The sequence below is a fragment of the Papio anubis genome, chromosome 8, assembly GCF_008728515.1.
Source record: "Papio anubis isolate 15944 chromosome 8, Panubis1.0, whole genome shotgun sequence".
Classification (NCBI taxonomy): Eukaryota; Metazoa; Chordata; class Mammalia; order Primates; family Cercopithecidae; genus Papio; species Papio anubis.
In genome coordinates this window covers 139,653,942-139,669,364 of record NC_044983.1, presented here as the reverse complement: position 1 = coordinate 139,669,364, position 15,423 = coordinate 139,653,942, and the positions used below count along the sequence as shown (strand labels likewise).

The window sequence follows — 15,423 nt, the reverse complement described above, 5'->3', positions numbered from 1 at the left end:
AAGCCATCACACCCAGCCCCAGCAGCTTACCTTTGAGGACTGCTGATGGCACCTTCCCGACCCCTGCCACCAACCCACAGCAGCGTCTACACGTGGGTTCTGTGTCCCGGCCAGTCTCTTCCACTAGACGACAGGCTTGCTGAGAGCACAATCTGCAGGCCCCTCTTCTACGACTCCTCACCCATGTGCCAGCACCTGGAAGAGGGGCCTTCATCAGCCGTTGTGAAGGACCGAGGGAGCCAGGCAGAAGCTGGCAAGGCAGGCACAGCTCAGTGCGGCCAAGGAGTGGACAAGCTCAGGCCAAGGCTCCCTATGGCCCGTGGCCCGCATGGTCCACTCTGAAAAGAAGCCAAATGTCCAGAGACCTCCCAAAACGTGACAAGGACAGCACCAGCCATAAAGCAGGTTGGTGGCTGCTGGAGAGGTTCCATTTGCACTTGTCTGCCTGTGCCCTGGGGAGGGACAGCGGGGGCAGGCCCTGCCTTTAAGCAGCTACATCTGGGGACTGGAGTCGAGCTGCAGGATGCGCACCAGCATGTCACACCACGTCTACTGCGGTCACCACAGAAGGTATGGGGTGTCCAGGGCAGACGAAGAGGCTCTGGAGGGGCCTCTGCAGCTGCATGAAACTCTGGGAGGGAGGCCCCAGCAGTAAGTTTCCTACACACAGGGCACGCCCGGGGCCTGCAGACTGCTCCAAGGAAGCAGCAGTTTAGGGGAAGTGGTGGCTGGATGAGTGAGTGGTGATGGGGGCAGGAGGGAGGGTCTGAGTGTCCTCCAGGGCCCAATGTACAGCTCACCCCCTCCCAGTCCAACCCTCAGAAGTTCATCCCAAAGCATCTGCATCGGCATGAAATACTGCAACCTCTGGCTCCTGGGTTCAAATGATTCTCCTGCCTCAGCCTCCTGAGTAGCTGCGATTATAGGTGTGTGGCACAACACCCAGCTAATATTTGTATTTTTAGTAGAGAGAGGGTTTCTCCATGTTGGCAAGGTTGGTCTTGAACTCCTGACCTCAAGTGATCTGCCTGCCTCAGCCTCCCAAAGTGCTGGAATTACAGGGGTGAGCTGCCGCGCCCGGCCGGGAGGGGGCTTCTGATCCAGGCTTTCTCCAGCCTCCATCCTGAAACCCTGCCCTGGGGCTCTGTCCCCAGAGACATCGTGTCTTCCCTACTGAGGGCCCTCCTTCCCCAACCCCTGTGCTCCTGGCTGAGGCCTGGAGTCCCCTCCCCTCCTCTCCCTGAGCGTTTCATGCTCCTGGCTGAGGCCTGGAGTCCCCTCCCCTCCTCTCCCTGAGCATTCCAGCTGGAACACACATCATCAGGCACCAAGCACCCAGCACCCAGCACCGGCCCTCACTGTGGCTTCACCCCCACCCATCACTGCCCGAATTCCTGGTGGTCTAATGTTCTCGTGGAGAAACTTCCGCAGACTGCCTGTCCCCTCCGAGCCTTGACCTCTTTTCTACACCAGTGTCCTCATCTGACCAACTGTGGTCCATCACCACCAGTAACTGCAGCCCACGCCTGTCACCTCCATTCAATACCCCACTCTCTGCCCATCGCCTCCTCTCTGCCCGGCTCACTCCTGCAAGCCCTGACTCCAGCACTCCAGTGTCTCCCTCACTGCCATGCCCTCACCTTGCCCCACGCCCTCCTGCTCCCACAGCCCCAGTGACTGAACATAGCAGAGCCACTCCCTCAAGGGCTCTGACGCTTGCAGACATCTGCTTCCCTTGCCTTTTCTCTCCTGCCCTCCCAGACCACGCATATTCCCTGGAAAGACAGAGGCTGACAGGGGAGGATGTCCACTCCGACTTCGAACTGAAAAACAGAATAGCACCCAAAAGCCTCAATGCCTCAGAATAAGCCTAACAAAAAATGTACACAGAAAACCACAACCATATCTTTATGAGAAGATACGGGAGGAGACATCACGTCATATGTCACAAGACCCAGAACCGAAAAGATGTCATTTCTTCCCAAATTCATACAAAATTTGACGTAGTCCCAATCAAAACCCAACAGTGTGAAACTCACAAGCTAATTTTCCACTTATATGAAACACAAAAGGCCAAGAACAGTAGGGATAAGCCTGAAAGAGAACAAATTTGAGGTATTTACACTGTTAGATGTCAAGACTTATTGTATAGTTTGGTAGGTAAGACCTAAGTTATTGGCTTAGGCATAGAGACATAAACTAATGGAAGACAGTCGAGTCCAGAAAATTGCCAGATGAGGCAGGTCACACCTGCAGTCCCAGCACTTGGGGAGGCCGAGGCAGAAGGATCACTTGAGCCCAGGGGTTCAAGGCCAGCCTAGGCAAAATAGGGAGACCCCCATCTTTACAAAAAATTAAAAATTAGCCAGGCACGGTGGTGCGCCCCTGCAGTTTCAGCTACTCGGGAGGCTGAGGTGGGAAGATTACTTGAGCCTGGGAGGCGGAGGTTGCAATGAGCTGAAATCAACACTGCACTCCAGCCTGGGTAACAGAGCAAGACTCTGTCTCAAAAAAAAGACCAAAAACAAAACAGAAATAACCCTACACATGTGTAGACATGCAATTTACGACACTGCTGGGAATGAAAAAGTCTTCAGTAAATGGTGCTGGGGCCAGGCACAGTGACTCATGCCTGTAATCCCAGCACTTTGGGAGGCTGAGGGGGAAGGATTGCTTGAGATCAGGAATTGGAGACCATCATGCTGAAACTCCGTCTCTACTAGAAATACAAAAAATTAGCCAGTTGTGGTGCCACACACCTGTAGCCCCAGCTACTCTGAAGGCTGAGGTGGGAGAATCGCTTGAACCTGGGAGGTGGCAGTTGCAGTGAGCCAAGATCACGCCACTGCACTCCAGACTGGGTAACAGAAAATAATCCAAAGACAAAAAAAAAGAATCTTGACCCCCACCCTGGGTGAAATGCAAACCGAATGTAAAGGTGAAATAATAGCAATTCTACAGAGTGGTGACACCAAAGCAAAAGCACAGTCTATAAAAAGAAAAACTGAAAAACTGGACCTTGACAAGATTAAAAACTTGCCTTGTTATAAAAATCCTGCGAAGAGGGTGAAAAGACAGCTACTGAGTGAGTAAATATCCACAGACCACACACAGAACGAAGGACTTCTGTCACGAACACACGAGTCTCAAAAAATCAGCAGTCAAAATGAAACCATCCAATTAGAAAAGGAGCAGAGGACGTGAAGACACACTTCACTGAAGAGGATCCACAGAAGGCAAATGCGTCCATGACAAGATGCTCAACATCACCCGCCATTCAGAAAATGCAAATTAGAGCCACAGCGAGATACCGCTGCCCACAAATCCAAATGGCAAGGATGTGAGGAAAAAGGAGTCTCACAGGGAGCTGATGAAAACCTGTGGCATAAAACAGCCACCACTCTGGAGAGCAGTGTGCGAGTTTCTTAAACCAAAACAGCTCAACATGCAACTCCCACGCCAACCAGCAGCTGCGCTCATGGGCCTTTATCCCAGAGAAATGAAAATTTAAGTCGGGCGCAGTGGCCCACGCCTGTAATCCCAGCACTTTCGGAGGCTGGGGCAGGTGGGATCACAGGAGGTCAGGAGTTCAAGACCAGCCTGGCCAACATGCCAAAACCCCATCTGTACTAAAAATACAAAAATTAGCCGGGTGTGGTGGCGCGAGGTCACACCACTGCACTCCAACCTGGTGACAGAGTGAGGCTCTGTCTCATTAAAAAAAAAAAAAAAAAATTAAGTCACTCAAAAAACTACATAAAGTTCATGGTAACTTTATTCACAATAGCAAAAAACTGGAGGAAAAAACCAAATGTCTTGTAACAGGTGAATGGTTACAAGAATTTAACCCACATGGTTAAAAACATGGTGGTCCATCCACACCATGGAAGGTTCCTCCAGTCAAAGAAACACACTCGCAGTGCACACAACTGGATGGACCTCAGGACATCATGCCGACCTCCACGCCCACACCCTATAGCACTCCATTGATGCAACATTCTTGTAATGGCAAAACCATACAGATGGAGAACATACCAGTGGCTCCCAGGGGTTAAGGCTGGGAAAAGAAGGTGGCTGTGGCTGTAAGAGGGCAGCTCAAGAGGTCCCTATGGTGGCTGTGCTGCGTCTTGGCCATGGCTCACACAAACCCTACAGTGACAGAGGCGCAGAACTAAACCACACACACACAGGTGGACACATGGAAAGCTGTGAAATCTGAACAAAGTCAATGCAGCACAATGATTCAACATCCCCTTGAGCTACTGTACTCCACTGACACGGGCACTGTTACCACGGAGGTATTTGCCAAGTCTACAAGGGATCTCTGAGCCATTTCTTTTATTTTTTATGTATTTTTCTGTATCTATTGTTTTTTTCTCCGAGACGGAGTCTCACTCTGTCTCCCGGGATGGAGTGCAGTGGCGCGATCTCAGCTCACTGCAAGCTCCGCCTCCCAGGTTCACGCCATTCTCCTGCCTCAGCCTCCCAAGTAGCTGCGACTACAGGTGCCCGCCACCACACCTGGCTAATTTTGTATTTTTCGTAGAGACGGGGTTTCACCACGTTGGCCAGGCTGGTCTCAAACTCCTGACCTCAGGTGATCCACCCGCCTCAGCCTCCCAAAGTGCTGGGATTACAGGTGTGAGCCAGTGTGCCTGGCCTTTTATTTTTTGTAGACAGGGTCTTGCTCTGTTGCCCAGGCTGGAGTACAATGGTGCAATCACGGCTCACTGCAGCCTCAAACTCCTGGGCTCAAGTGATCCTCCCACCTCAGCCTCCCAAGCAGCTGGGACTATAGGCACATGCCGCCATGCCCAGCTAATTTTTTAGTGTATTTTAGAGACGGCGTTTCACCATGTTGCCCAGGCTGGTCTCGAACTCCTGGGCTTAGGTGATCCTCCTGTCTGGGTCTCCCAAAGTGCTGGGATTACAGGCGTGAGCCACCATGCCTGGCCTGAATCATTTCTTACGGTTGTATGTGAATCTTCAATTATCTCAACATAAAAAAATTAAAAATAAAAATAATGAACAAGCAAGCCATAGAATGGGGAATAATATGTGCAACACACAACCAACGATGGATACAAAAAGGGCCACCAGGCTGGGCATGGTGGCTCATGCTTGTCATCCCAGCACTTTGGGAGGCCGAGGTGGGTGGATCACGAGGTCAAGTGATCAAGACCATCCTGGCCAACATGGTGAAACCCTGTCCCTACTAAAAATACAAAAATTAGCTGGGTGTGGTGGTGCATGCCTGTAATCCCAGCTACTCAGGAGGCTGAGGCAAAAGAATCGCTTGAACCAGGGAGTCGGAGGTTGCAGTGATCGGAGATCGTGCCACTGCACTCCAGCCCGGGCAACAGTGCAAGACAGTGAGACTCCATCTCAAAAAAAAAAAAACAGCCACCAAAAAGCAAAAAGGAAATCATAATTAACAGGAAAATGGGCCAAAGACTTAAACACCCACCCAATAAGATGACAATCAATGCATATAAGAAGGTGCACGAGCCATCAGAGTGCACACCAGGGCCCCAGCAGACAGCCCAGCTCACACCCACCAGAGCAGACAGAAGGAAAAAGACCCAGGGTGGAGTGCAGTGCACGAGGACGGCTCACTGCAGCCTTGAACTCCTGAGCTCAAGCAATTCTCCAGCCTCATCCTCCTGAGTGGCTGGACTAAAGGTGCACACCACTGTGCCCAGCTCTTACACTCACATCATACACAATCCTCTATATGTGTACGTGTGCACAGAGGGTGGGGCAGGAGGCAAGAACGTGTTCCTTTGCTAACCTGAAACATGGGTAGTGGTGTCTCCCTACAGTTTCGATTTGCATTTCTCTGAGCATTAATGAGGTGAGGCATCTTTCCAAAGATAATTTATATTATCTTCTAAAAGCATGATAGTTTGTGTCATATTTAAGTCTGTAAGCCACCTGGAGCTGATGTTTGTGTATGGCGTGAGGTAGGGGTCTGTGGTAGTTTAAAAACATACCCACAAACTCTTTGATACTACCTTCAGAAGGTGCAGCCTAATTCCCCTTTCCTTCAAGGTGTGGGCTACACTTAGTAATTCACTCATAACGAATCAAGTGTGGCAGAAGTGAAGATGTGGGATGCCCAAGATTAGGATATGAAGGTACTGCAGATTCCTTCCCACTATCTCTTATCACTCACCCTGCAGGAAGCCAGCCGCTATGTTGTGAGGACACTCAAGCAGCCCTATGGGGAGATCCATGTGGTGAGGAACAGCCAGCAGCCATGTGAGTGAACAGCCTTGAAAGTAGATCCTCCAGCCCTAGTCAAGCCTTCAGATGGCACAGCCCAGGCCGAGAGCATGAACGGCTACAACCTAACGAGCCAGAGTCACCCTCTGAGCTGCTCTCACTTTCCTGACCTATCATGACTGTGAGATAACAGATGCTGTTGTTGATGATAGATGACGATGACGATGATGATGACTAGAGAGAGAGACGGAGGGTCTCACCCTGTCACCCAGGCTGGAGTATAGTGGCGCATTCACTGCTCACTGCAGCCTCAACCTCCCAAGCTCCAGCGATTCTCCTGCCTCAGTCTCCCGAGTGGCTGGACTACAAGCATGCACCACCACGCCCAGCTAATTATTATCTTTTGTTTTTCAGAAATGGGGTCTCCCTATGTTGCCCAGGCTGGTCTCAAAGTCCTGGGCTCAAATGATCCTCCTGCCTCAGCCTCCCAAAGTGTTGGGATTACAGGTGTGAGTGTTTTGAATCACTACATTTGGGAATAATGTGTTACACAGCAATGCTTAACTAATACAGGCTCTGATTTCATATTTTTTCCAAACTGATATCCAATTGGCTCAGTACCTTTTTTTTTTTTTCCTGAGACAGAATCCTGCTTTGTCACCCAGGCTGAAGTGCAGGGGCACGATCTCAGCTCACTGGAACCTCCACCTCCCAGGGTCATGCAATTTTCATGCCTCAGCCTCCTGAGTAGCTGGGACTCCAGGCATGAGCCCCCTGTACCTGGCCTTCAGTGCCACTCATTTCAAAGCTGCTTCTCTCCAGAGTGTTTGCAGGACCACCTTGGTAATGAATTAGGTTCCCATACATACATGGGCCCGTTTGAGACTCTACTCTTTTTGTCCTTTTTGTTTGACATGGAGTCTTTCTCTGTCACCCAGGCTGGGGTGCAGTGGCGCGATCTCAGCTCACTGCAACCTCCGCCTCCCAGGTTCCCGGGATTCCCCTGCCTCAGCCTCCCGAGTAGGTGAGATTACAGGTGCACATCACCACATCTGGCTAATTTTTTGTATTTTTAGTAGAGACACAGTTTCACCATGTTGGCCAGGCTGTTCTTGAACTCCTGACCTCAAGTGATCCACCCGCCTTGGCCTCCCAAAGTGCTAGAATTACAGGCATGAAGCACTGCGCCTTGCCTTTTTTTTTTTTTTTTTTTTATTCTATTATTTTTTACTGGTTCCTTTGTCAATCTTTGAGCCTGTCCCACATGTCCTCCTCACTATGGCTTCCTAAGGAGCCTCCTCTCTGTTCCCACCTCTCAGGGGGCTGACTCCTACTCACACTCTGGTCTCAGCCTCCTTTCTGGCCCCTGGCATGAGGTTCTTCGTTCCGCCTCGGCCTCCCAAAGTGCTGGGATTACAGGCATAAGCCACCGCACCTGTCTTATTTCTCAGTGATCTCAGTGCTTCTCAGACTCCCCCTGCATAACACTTAGCAGCAGAACCATATGAACTTGAAACTATTCCATTATTTTTGATCTACAAACACAAAACATTATTTACCTCAGTAACAGTTGCCTGGCTAAAGCTGTGAGGGTGGGAGGACCCCGTGATCTGGACGTTTGCACACATCATGCTTCCAGCCCGGGACTGAAGATACGTGTGGACCACACCAGGGACTGGCCTGCTAACTATGAGCTCTCACGCAATGTCTGTCAGGGGCTGGAGAATCGGGGAGGCCTCCCCCCAGAAATCAGGGGAAGCTGCATCTCCCTCTTCAATTTCCTTTCCCCTGGCCACCTGGCTCCAAAATAAATCTAATAAACTAACTCACAGCAAGGTGTCAAAGCCCCAGATGCCTAAATGAAAGAAGCTGGCAGTCTGAGGCATCTGCATTTGAAAAGAGATTCAATGAGAACTTAAGATAAAAGCCAGCCCTAGACCAAAAGAAAGGGAAGAGAGGGCAGGGAGGGCTTCCAGCAGCCCCTGCAAATCACACCTTTCTAGAAGCCAGGACCACAAGCACCCTTCCCTATGAACTGCCTCATTTAGCTTCATAGCTCTAATGGGCCAAAACCCCCACGGAGTAGATGTGGCAACTAAGGTCTGTCAAGTACAATGATGAGGAGACGAAAATAACAAAAGTGAGCTTTGGAGGGGTCAGCGCTGTAACCCAGGATTTGTTCTGACTGGGGGTTCACTCCCTCACAGAGACACAGACCTTCGTTCTAGGTGGGGCTGCGGGAAGGGGACCTGCAGACAGGTGTGCCAGTGGCACAGGGCCTGGGAGTGTGGAAGGAGGCAGCACTGGGATCGCGAGGGCCCCCAGCCTTAGGACAAGAGAGGTGTGGGGTCTAGACAACCAACCTAGGGCGCAGGTGCCACAGTGAGCCACTGAGATGCCTGTAAACCTGGGACAGGAGCTAGGAGGGTATTCCCAAGAAAGAGAGCTCACAGTCAGCCAGCACATTCCTAAGAGCTGGAAGGAAGGATGGTGGGAGCTGTCAGAGCAGAGAGATGAGCAGGGGAAGGTGGTCAAGGAAAAAGAAAACAGGGAAGGGCTGGGCATGGTGGCTAACGCCTGTAATCCCAACATTTGGGAGGCCAAAGCAGGAGGATTGATTGAACCCAGGAGTTTGAGGTTGCAGTGAGCTCTGATCGCACCACTGCTCTCCAGCCTGGGCAACAGAACAAGACTCTATCTCTAAAAAAAAAAAAGGACAGGCGCAGTGGCTCAGCACTTTGGGAGGCCGAGACGGGCGGATCACAAGGTCAGGAGATCGAGACCATCCTGGCTAAAACAGTGAAACCCCGTCTCCACTAAAAATACGAAAAATTAGGCCGGGCGCGGTGGCTCAAGTCTGTAATCCCAGCACTGTGGGAGGCCGAGATGGGCGGATCACGAGGTCAGGAGATCGAGACCATCCTGGCTAACACGGTGAAACCCCGTCTCTACTAAAAAATACAAAAAACTAAGCGGGCTCCTGTAGTCCCAGCTACTCCGGAGGCTGAGGCAGCGTAAACCCAGGAGACGGAGCTTGCAGTGAGCTGAGATCCGGCCACTGCACTCCACCCCGGGCGACAGAGCGAGACTCCTATCTCAAAAAAAAAAAAAAAGAGTTCGAGACCAGCCTGACCAATAGGATAAAACCCCGTTTCTACCAAAAATATAAAAGTTAGCCGTTCATGGTGGCGTGCACTTGTAATCTCAGCTACTCGGGAAGCTGAGGCACGAGAATCACTTGAATCCAGGAGGCAGAGGGTGCAGTGAGCCAAGATGCTGCCACTGCACTCCAGCCTGGGCAACAGAGCAAGACTTTGTTCCAAAAATAAATGAAAAAATAAAAAAAAATAAAGAAAACAGAAGGACACAACACATAGGATAACAAAGTTCAAAAAATTCATGTGATAAAGGAGACTGATGATTCATGAAACAAGAGGAAAGCCTTTGAACTTGAAGCCAGTCAAGAACATCATTTGCAGGGGGCAGGAATTGGTACACTGGACCCACAGATGAGGAAATCTAATTTATACACACTGCCTGGCTCTGTAGATAGAAATACTGACATGTGGCCGGGCGCGGTGGCTCAAGCCTGTGATCCCAGCACTTTGGGAGGCCGAGACGGGCGGATCACGAGGTCAGGAGATCGAGGCCATCCTGGCTAACACGGTGAAACCCCGTCTCTATTAAGAAATACAAAAAACTAGCCGGGCGAGGTGGCGGGCGCCTGTAGTCCCAGCTACTCGGGAGGCTGAGGCAGGAGAATGGCGTGAACCCGGGAGGCGGAGCTTGCAGTGAGCTGAGGTCCGGCCACTGCACTCCAGCCTGGGCGACAGAGCGAGACTCCGTCTCAAAAAAAAAAAAAAAGAAATACTGACATGTGAACTATGGTTACAGAACAGAACGTAATTCTGTCAGCCACACAATGTAAAAATGAAGGCATATCCTACTTCTGGGTACATCATAGCTTTGGGAGTTGAGGGGAGAATTTTGGTCACCTGAGGTCAGGTTCAGACAAGCCTGGCCAAAATGTACTTCCAGCCTGACCAAAATGGCCAGCTGATCTCACAAAATACAAAAATAGTAGGGGCAGGCCTTGGTGATGGCTCAATGTAATCCCAGCACTTTGGGAGAGTGAGGCAGGCGGATCTAGGTCAGGAGATGAGACCATCCTGGCCTGCTGCTGTGAGGCTCCGTCTCTACTGAGACCTATGGCAGGCTGAGTGTGGCCTTGTAGTCCCAGCCTGGAGGCTGAGCAAGAATGGGCAGGGGAGCAGGGAGTGGCTACAGTGAGCTGAGATCAGCCACTGCCTCCAGCCTGGAAGGCGAGACTCTTAAAAACTTTTTGTTTGGGCATGACTCACACCTAATCCAGCAGGGCAGGGGGCGCCGAGAGGCGAATCACGAGTCAAGGCAAAGACCATCTGGCCAGCATGGTGAGCCATCTCTACTAAAATTACAAAAAGTAGCTAGTGTGGTGTGGCAGCCTGTGAATCCCAACCTCAGGAAGCTGAAGGGGCAGAATCTTGAACTCAGGAAGCAGAGGCAGTGTAAGATCCACTCGCATCATCTATTGATAGAGTGAGACTCTGTCTCTCAAAAACAAGCTCAATAAAACCATACAAAAAATTAGCCGGGTGTGCTGGCATGTGCCTGTAGTCCCAGTTACCCCGGAGGCTGAGGCAGGGAGAACTGCTTGAACCCAGGAGGTGGAGCTTACAGTGAGCCAAGATTGTGCCACTGCACTCCAGCCGGGGTGACAGAGCAAGACTCCGTCTCAAAAATAAATAAATAAAAATAAAATAAAAAATAAGAAAACTATAAACTGGCCAGGAGCAGTGGCTCATGCCTATAATCCCAGCACTTTGGGAGGCCGAGGCAGGCAGATCACTTCAGGTCAGGAGTTTGAGACCAGCCTGGCCAACATGGCGACACCCTGTCACTACTAAAAATACAAAAAGTGATGGGTGTGGTGCACGCCTATAGTCCCAGCTACTTGGGAGGCTGAGGCAGGAGAATCTCTTGAACCCTGGAGGCTGAGGCTACAATGGCTGAGATGCAGTCACTGTACTTGGCGAGACTCCATCTCAAAAAAAAAAAAAAAAAAAAAAGAAGAAGAAGAAGAAGAAAAGGCCGGGCCACAGTGGCTCACACCGGTAATCCCAGCACTTTGGGAGGCCGAGGCAGGCGGATCATGAGGTCAGGAGTTTGAGACCAGCCTGGCCAGCACGGTGAAACCCTGTCTCTACTAAAAATACAAAAAATTAGCAGGGCATGGTGGTAGGCGCCTGTAATCATAGCTACTCAGAAGGCTGAAGCAGGAGAATTGCTTGAACCCAGCAGGTGGAGGTTACAGTGAGCCGAGATCGCACCACTGCACTCCAGCCTGGGCGACAGAGCAAGACTCTGTCTCAAAGAAACAAAAAAAAAAGAAAGAAAAAGGGAATCTACTGCGGATACACATAACCACTTGAATCTCCAAAACAGTGTCATCTAGCAAAATTAATCAGACACAAAAGTATTCATTCCATGTGACTCCACTGATGTGAAATTATTTCATTTTTTGAGATGGAGTTTCGCTCTTTTTGCCCAGGCTGGAATGCAATGGTGCGATCTCGGCTCACCACAACCTCTGCCTCCTACGTTCAAGGGATTCTCCTACCTCAGCCTCCCGAGTAGCTGGAATTACAGGCATGCGCCACCATGCCTGGCTAATTTTTTGTATTTTTAGTAGAGACGGGTTTTCTCCATGGTGGTCAGGCTGGTCTCCAACTCCCAACCTCAGGTGATCAGCCCGCCTCAGCCTCCCAAAGTGCTGGGATTATAGGCGTGAGCCCCCACGCTGGGCCAATGTGAAATTCTTAAAAAAGGACACCAAACCTACAGTAATCGAAAGCAAATCACTGATGCCTGGGCTGGGTGTGAGGAAGGGCCCACCACAGAGGAGCACGAGAACTTCTGGGGACAACGGAAATGTTTTATATTTGGATTATGACGGTGTTTACAAAACCCATCAAACAGGCCAGGCGCGGTGGCTCACGCCTGTAATCCCAGTCCTTTGGGAGGCCCAGGCGGGCGGATCACGAGGTCAGGAGATCGAGACCATCCTGGTTAACACGGTGAAACCCCGTCTCTACCAAAACTACAAAAAACAATTAGCCGGGTGTGGTGGTGGGCACCTGTAGTCCCAGCTACTTGGGAGGCTGAGGCAGGAGAATGGTGTGAACCCGGGAGGCGGAGCTTGCAGTGAGCTGAGATTGCGCCACTGCACTCCAGCCTGGGCGACAGAGCGAGACTCTGTCAAAAAAAAAAAAACATCAAACCAAACCCATCACACAAAACCCATTAAAATAGGTGCATCTTACTGTAAGTCACACCTCAATAAATTTTGATGTAAAAAATCAATGCATGGGCTGGGCGTGGTGGCTCACGCCTGTAATCCCCACACTTTGGGAGGCCGAGGCAGGAGGATAATGAGGTCAGGAGTTCAAGACCATTCTGGCCAACATGGTGAAACTCCATCTCTACTAAAAGTACAAAAATTAGCTGGCCATGGTGGCATGCACCTGAGGTCCCAGCTACTTGGGAGGCTGAGGCAGGAGAATCGCTTGAATCCGGGAGACGGAGGTTGCAGTGAGCTGAGATCACACCACTGCACTGCAGCCCAGCGACAGAGCAAGACTGTCTCAAAAAAAATGATACAAAAATTAGCTGGCATGGTGGCATGTGCCTGCAATCCCAGCTACTGGGGAGGTTGAGGCAGAAGAATCATTTGAACCCGGGAGGCAGAGGTTGCAGTGAGCGGAGATCATGCCACCGTACTCCAGTCTGGACGACAGAGTAAGACTCCATCTCAAACAAACAAAAAACCAGAAAGCCACATGGTCAGCAAAGCCTAAAATGTTTACTACCTAGCCCTTCATGGTAAAAGCTGGCCAACTCCTGCTCTAGCACATTTATTTGGTGTTACCAGCTTCATCATCACCCCCACCTTCATCAGCTGCTCCTTCTGTCTGGAAAGTTCTTCCACCAGATCTTAGGACAGCATGCTCCTTCTTGGGACTCGGATCACATCTTAAGTGCGACCTCCTCAGAGATCTTCTGTGGTTACCTTGTCATTCTCTTATCTCATCACCCTGTTTTAATCCTTGACATGCCACTTACTGTTTGTTTCCCTGCTGCATCCTCAGGACTTGGCGGTTCCTGACTCATAGGAAGCACTCAGTAAGTGCGGTGGGCTGACCAGGTGAACAGCTACTGAGCCTGCGGCACAGGGCTCCCAGCAAAGGATGTGACATGGGAGGCTCCGAGCTCCTAGCTGAGCAAGTCTGATGAAAAGGCCTCACTTAGGTGTGCGTGCACCAGTGCCGGGAGAGCCTCGGCATGAAAGAAGGGCCTGGAACTGCCACCTAGTTCTCATTTGGCCAATGGGTAGATGTGGCACAAGTGCTAGGGTAGGACACGCTCAAGGCAGAGCAGGGTGGAGCTGGTGGTGCTGGTACGGTCTGTGGGGTCACCTGAGACTGAGGTTCCTAAGCCGCAGGCAGCGGAGAGCTGTATCAATCAGCTGTTCATTCAGACCAGAGGTTCAAGAATCCCTACACAGACCCCAAAGTGGAGTCATACAGGAGGAGCCCCCTTGCTAGGCGCCACCCCAGGCAATCCTCCAGGCAAAGCGGAGTCCAGGTGCATCCCAAGCAGGTGAGGGATGAGGCCAGGACAGGCCAATCAAGAGACAGGAGGGATGGCTCCAGCCAACAGGGAGGAAATCCAGCTCGAGCACCGGGACGGGGGAGGACGCCCTAAAGCCTCCCCCATCCCAACCCGAGCCTGGAGGACTTGGGGCAGGGACAGGCAGCTGGCCCTGCAGAGCTCTGAGCGTCCACCACAGTGACAAGCATGGAGCCAGTATGTGTGTAAGTCCACGAGGCAGCCCCCAGCCCCTCAGGCAACCCAGCTGCACGCCGCCGGAGCTCCTCTCGGCGAGTCGTGGCTCTGGGTCCCTGAATCAGGCAGCGCAGCCAGAGGCCTCTTCAGGAGGCCCAGGGTACTGCAGCCAAGACCCTTCTAGAGAAATCCCAACACGTCCAGGAAGCAACAGGGGCGCCAAGACGCCCAGGAGGGCTCACTGCTGTAGTAGACACGCTTTGAAAAAGGCAGCGGTACCCCGGCCTCCACCTCCACCCCCAAGTAGGAATCCAGGAAGAAAAGGAAGGCACAGAGGTTTGGGGAGGGCTAACTTTGCTCTGGCTCTCATAAGCCTAGAATGACTCCGTACACCCCTCCCGTCTCTGCACCCATGGAAATGAATCCCACCGTGCCCGGGGCCTCTGCTCTGGTACAGACAGGGGCCCACACCAGTCCCGGACACTCCCTCCCGGACGGGGTGCTTGCTTAGTAATTGTTGCCCTGACCCCAATTCCTGAGGGGTGGTCCAGGCGCCCCACGCTACAAGTGAGGTCATGTGAATCCCTGAAAGTTGAAGGAACTTGCCCCAGACAGAGACTCCCCTTTCTCCTTCAGCCTAGCTCCAAAGCCCACACAAAGCTTGGGTAAGTCCCTTCTCTGCGGCCTTAATTTCCTCATCTGAAAATGAGGATAATTCCGGAGCTGTCTACCTGACCGACGGGCTGCGGAGAATCCACACACCTTCGCCTTGGAACAAAATGCGAAGCGCCCACCGGCAGCCTTCGGCTCCCTGCCTTTCCTGACCCTTGGCACCTGCTGCCCTGGGCCTCAGCCAGCAACGCCCAAGGCGGCCCGGCGGGACCTGTGCCCTGGGCGCCCGCGTGCCGGCAGCCGCGTCTCCCGAGGGCCCCTCCCCGGCCTCCTCCCTCGCCAGCCTTCTCCCTCGCCAGCCTCCTCTCCCCCCTCGGTCTCTTCCTCCTTCCGCCCCCCCCCGGCCTCCTCCCTCCCCTCGGCCTCATCTTTCTACGGCCCGGCCTCCTCTCCCGGTGTCGACCCAGTGCCCCTCCTTCCCGGGCCCGCCACGGCTGTCCCTGGCCGGGGCCCCTCTCCTTCGCTCCGCTCCTGCTGCAGCACCCGGGAGTCCGCGCCTCACCTCGTGTCCCGCGCCGGCCGCCGCGTAAGTGGGTCCGCTGGCTTCCGCGGGTCAGTGGGCCCCGCGCTCCCCGAGGCGCTGCGGGGGCGGGCCCCGCGCCCGGCTCTCGCCATGGCAACGCTACACTTCCGGCCCGCGCT

The 15,423-nt window shown here is 52.3% G+C and overlaps 1 protein-coding gene across 5 annotated transcripts in view; it reads right to left on the bottom strand.

Annotated features, from left to right (window-relative positions):
• The window catches only part of PPP1R16A (protein phosphatase 1 regulatory subunit 16A), a 27,343-nt gene extending 11,920 nt beyond the window's left edge, over window positions 1-15,423 (bottom strand). Inside the window, exons 1-2 of one of the 5 annotated variants that reach the window (XM_009213800.2) lie at window positions 15,284-15,423; window positions 31-195 (exon numbers count right to left, since the gene is read on the bottom strand). The gene's annotated coding sequence lies outside the window, so the exon portion shown is untranslated. The other 4 variants (XM_009213802.4, XM_009213801.4, XM_017962454.3 and 1 more) reach the window with 4 other exon arrangements.